Below are 5,213 nucleotides of genomic sequence, written 5' to 3' on the forward strand. Positions count from 1 at the left end.
AACCACTCACCATCTTGACTTGGTAATATATTGCTGTTCCTTCACTGTCACTAGGTCACAATCCTGGAATTCCTTCCCTAAGGTCATTGTGGATCAAGCTACAGAACATGGACTGCAGCGATTCTTGAAGGCAGCTCACCCCCACCTTCTCAAGGGGCAACTAGGGACAGGCAATAAATGCTGCTGTTTCAATGAGATTGCCTCTCATTCTTCTAAACTTTGGAGAATTTAGTAGTTTACTTAGCCTCCCCACCGCCTCCAGGGACCAGTGTAGTGAGCCTTTATCCTTTACCAATATTCTTTGTTAAATTTGGAGAAGCACTGTACTCCAAGTGTGTGGTCTCACCACAACGTTGTACCTTTGAAGCAGGAATGCTTTACTCCTACACTCCAATCCCCTTGCAATAAAAACCAACAGACCATCTGTGTAAGGGAGTCCGCTTGGGAGTGTGGGAATGATGGCAATGGAGTGAGTGTGAGAAATGGGAGAGTGGGAATCATGATACTGGGATCAGGTGGGAATATGGAGGTTGGGAGTGGGCTTTTCTTCCTGTTTATGGGATGTGGGTGTTGCTGGCTAGGCCAGTATTCCTTACTCAGCAATCACATTGGTCTGGAGTCACACGAAGGCCAGACCAGGTACATTTCCTTCCCTAAAAGACATTAGTGAACCAGATGGGTTTGACCCCCCACAATCGACTATGGTTTCATGGTCGTCACTCGTCTCTTAATTCCAGATATTTATTGAATTCAAATTCTATCATCTGCTGTGGTGGGCTTCGAACTTGGGTCCCCATAGCTGCTCTGGGTGTCTGGATTAATCACCTTGTGATAATATCACTAGGCCATGGTGAAAATGACGGTGTTGGGATGGGGGTTGGGAATGAGGGAGATGGAACAGTGGAAGCATGGGGATGGAGTTGGGGTTGGGAATGTGGGAATAGGAGAGTGGGAATGTGGGAGATGGAGTCAGGGTTCGAATGAGGAAGTGGGTGTTATGGTATTCAATCATTGGTGAAAGTCTCGTGTATGCTGTATGAATATAGATGTCTATATGAGATTGATCTGTAGACAGTCTGGTGTTTTCTCCATCCCTCAGGGTCTAACTTCTCTCGATTTACATGGATGCAGCAGGATCCAATCATCTCTCCTGGTGGATCTGATCGAGTGTCTGCCACGCCTCCGTAAGCTGACTCTGTCAGGTACCCAGTGTAACCTCCAGGTGCTGTCAGCTATTGGATGTACTTGCAAGGAGCTGAGAGAGCTGGATGTCTCAATGTGTAAAGCAGTGACCTCCTTGGCGTTGCTGCACTTGGTGTATGATCAGAGCCGGGCAGCGTTTAACCCCCTGCAGCTGGGCAAGCTCCTGACTGAGGGCATTCAGCTCTGTCCGGACTCCACTGAGCAGCAGGTGACTATTGTGGCCTTTCTCCTGCTAGCTCTCCCCAGGTTAGAGTACATCTCTCCCACTTTCCTCGCGGAAGCACTAACTCTGATCCACAGGCGCCTCTTTGGGAAAGGCCAGCAGTTTCTGCACAGCCAAGGCTTCCCCTGTCTGGAGAAGGCCTTAGGCCTCAGAGTGACACCAGGAGATGGCCCCTCACAGACAGCGCTCAGTCTCAGACAGTTAGAAGTAGGTCCAGGGCAAGACCTCTCCATCGTGACATCCATCTGCAGAGAGGTTGTCGAAGCCAGAGTTTCCCTGGATGATGAGATAAGGGACCTGCAGTGCTTTAATTCCTGGAAACAGCTAACCCACCTCACTGTGGACTGCACTGGCGACGCCAAGAGGACTTTGAGTGAGATGATCCCGATTTTCTCCTGCCTGGGCTGTCGTCTCCACTTTCTTTCCCTTCAGAACTTCCATTACCATCTAGAAACTTCTGTCAGCCGAATCCTGGAACTCTGTCCCAGTCTCCGTGTCTTCCAGGCTCTACTGCATCTCCTCCACAGAACTGTAGCTCCGCCCTGATAAACGAGGACAGTGATGGTGAAGATGATGACCAGCAGCCAGTTGAGAGCTTTTTGCTTCCCATAAACTGGCATTTTCCCCACTTAAAGGATTTCAGTTTGCGGCTTTTCGATTCCACCCCGATGCCTCGCAGTTTCCAGCTCTCCCTGGGAACAGCCATGATCTCCGCTCTGCAGGGGTCACCGAGGCTGGAGAAGCTATCCCTCATCAACATCCTCATGAATCTGGACAGGCTTTTCCAGAAGGTTCTGGAGCAGCCTGCCTCTCTGGTGCAGTTAGCGGAGCTGTGTCTGTCCCAAAGCCATGTGTCACCTGTCACTGTCCAACTCCTGATGACAACAGACAACCAGCTGACCTCCCTCGATATAAGACACTGTCACATGACCAGTTTGTGACAGATGCAAAACGCAGTAAGTTTGATTTGCTAATCGTCTGGGAGTGATGTGTAAGGGGACTGGTTAAACCGGTATATGCTAAGCACTGCTGTCATGTGACAGTCCTCAGAGTGTGGATTTGAATGAGCCTATGATAGAGGGAAGATCTGAATAGTATGAAGAGCTTTCTACAGAGACACAGGCAGTCTTAGAGGCATACACACCCACACTCTCACACCCACACTCTCTCACACACTCAGAGGCCCTCTCTTGTGCCCTCTCTCTCTCTCTCTCACACACACACACACACTCAGAGACTCTGTCACCCTCTCTTGTGCTCTCCCTGTCTCTCTCTCTCACACACCCAGAGACTCAGAGACTCTTGCTCTCTCTTGTGCTCTCTGTCTCTCTCTTTCTCACACATGCACGTATACACACACACATGTATACATACACACACACGTATACACACACACATATGTAGACACACACACACGTAGACACACACACGTATACACACACACAGGGAGGTAATAGTATTGTGGTAATGTCACTGGTCCTAGTAACCCAGAGGCTCCGGCTAACCTGTGAATGTGTGAATTCAGTAAATAAAACATGGAATTGAAAGCTACATCAGTAATAGTGACCTCATTAGTGATTTTTGTAAAGACCAAAGACTAATGCCCTTTAAGGAAGGAAATCTGCTCCTTACTTAGTCTGGCTTACACGTGACTCCATACCCACAACAATGCGATTGACACTTATCTGCCTTTGAAATGGCCTAGTACGTCACTCACTTCGAAGGCCAGTTAGGGATGGTCAATAAATGCAGGATGTTAATGCCCATGAAAGATGAACAAAACTTGTGTGCGTGCGTGCACACACGCACACTGCTGTTTCCACACCCACGTCACAAATCTCTGCTATCTTGAACAGTGGTCAACCATATGAAAGCCATTGTTTAAACTTCCACAAAAATAAATAAATCATACAAATTGCAATGCTGTTACTAAATTATTAATAATAATTAGAAACCAGCCAGAGACACGCTAATGGATTTTTATGGAAGAGCCTTTCACTGTAAAGTGAATGTACTGACAGATGTATCAATGAAATAGAGTCAAAGAGATGTACAGCAGGGAAATAGACCTTTCGGAGCAACCCGTCCATGCCGACCAGATATCCCAACCCAATCTAGTCCCACCTGCCAGCACCCGGCCCATATCCCTCCAAACCCTTCCTATTCATATACCCATCCAAATGCCTCTTAAATGTTACAATTGTACCAGCCTCCACCACTTCCTCTGGCAGCTCATTCCATACACGTACGACCCTCTGCGTGAAAAAGTTGCCCCTTCGGTCTCTTTTGTATCCTTCCCCTCTCACCTTAAACCTATGTCCCCTAATTCTGGACTCTCCCCACCCCAGGGAAAAGACTGTCTATTTATCCTAACCATGTCCCTCATGATATTATAAACCTCTATAAGGTCACCCCTCAGCCTCCAGCGCTCCAGGGAAAACAGCCCCAGCCTGTTCAGCCTCTCCCTGTAGCTCAAATCTTTAACCCTGGCAACATCCTTGTAAATCTTTTCTGAACCCTTTCAAGCTTCACAACATCTTTCCGATAGGAAGGAGACCGGAATTGCACACAATATTCCAACAGTGGCCTAACCAATGTCCTGTACAGCCGCAACATGACCTCCCAACTCCTGTACTCAATACTCTGACCAATAAAATAAATCATACCAAACGCCTTCTTCACTTTCCTATCTACCTGAGACGCCACTTTCAAGGAGCTATGAACCTGCACTCCAAGGTCTCTTTGTTTAGCAACACTCCTAGGACCTTACCATTAAGTGTATAAGTCCTGCTAAGATTTGCTTTCCCAAAATGCAGCACCTCACATTTATTTAAATTAAACTCCATCTGCCACTTCTCAGCCCAATGGCCCATCTAATCAAGATCCAGTTGTAATCTGAGGTAACCTTCTTCACTGTCCACTACACCTCGAATTTTAGTGTCATCCTCAAACTTACTAACTATACTTCTTATAAATGTGATGAGCAACAATATTTTAATTTTTTTTTACAAATAAATCATTAACGGAGTGATACGTTCTCAGAAACACAATGTAAATAAAAGTTTAAAAGCACGAAATAAGCCTCGAGATTATCTGCATTTCGTTCAGGTTTTCTGAGGTCACTAACTAGAACATGCAATCCAGCCACAAATGGCACTTTCAGCCATTTATTTTTGCACCTAATGTTTTAAAAACGTTTTGAAGTGAATGATGGGAACTGACAGCTGCCTGTGAGTTTGGAGCAGGGCAAGGTCAGCGGTTACATGAAAGATACACCATCTGTCAGTTCCCATCCAAAGCACTCCCCGTCGTGTACAACCATAATTAGGGACAGGAGTAGACTGTTCAGCCCCTCCAGACTGCTGCACAATTCTGTAGGATCATGGCTGATCCCATATTCTTCATGTCCACTTCCCTATCTTTCCCCAGTGACTCTTCTTCCCTGACTGATCAAGAATCTATCCGAGCTTTAAATCTACACAAGGACTGTGCCCCCCACAGCTCCCTGTGGTAAGGAGTTCTGAGATTCGCAAACCTCTGAAAATCTCCTTACTGAGAGAAATTCCAAAATGTTAGTCTTTGGAATTCTGACCTCCAGAAAACGGGGCGGGGGCGTCATTGAGTATATTCAAGGCTGAGTTAGATTTTTGACTAACGTGGGAGTTAAAGGTAATTGGAATGAGATGGGAAAGTGGAGTTAATGGCAAGTTGTGATCAGCCATGGCCTTATAGAATGATTAAGCAGGCTTGAGGGACCAAATTGCCTGTTCCCTGAAGTAATCTCAAT

The 5,213-nt window shown here is 46.5% G+C and overlaps 1 pseudogene; it reads left to right on the forward strand.

The window, feature by feature from the left end:
* The first annotated feature begins 332 nt into the window (after positions 1-332).
* Positions 333-2,977, forward strand: LOC148152261 (uncharacterized; annotated as a pseudogene).
* Positions 2,978-5,213: the final 2,236 nt, after the last annotated feature.

The sequence above is a fragment of the Chiloscyllium plagiosum genome, unplaced genomic scaffold (assembly GCF_037043375.1).
Source record: "Chiloscyllium plagiosum isolate Xiang-an unplaced genomic scaffold, Cpla_swu_hap1 HiC_scaffold_1, whole genome shotgun sequence".
In the NCBI taxonomy this organism is placed as follows: domain Eukaryota; kingdom Metazoa; phylum Chordata; class Chondrichthyes; order Orectolobiformes; family Hemiscylliidae; genus Chiloscyllium; species Chiloscyllium plagiosum.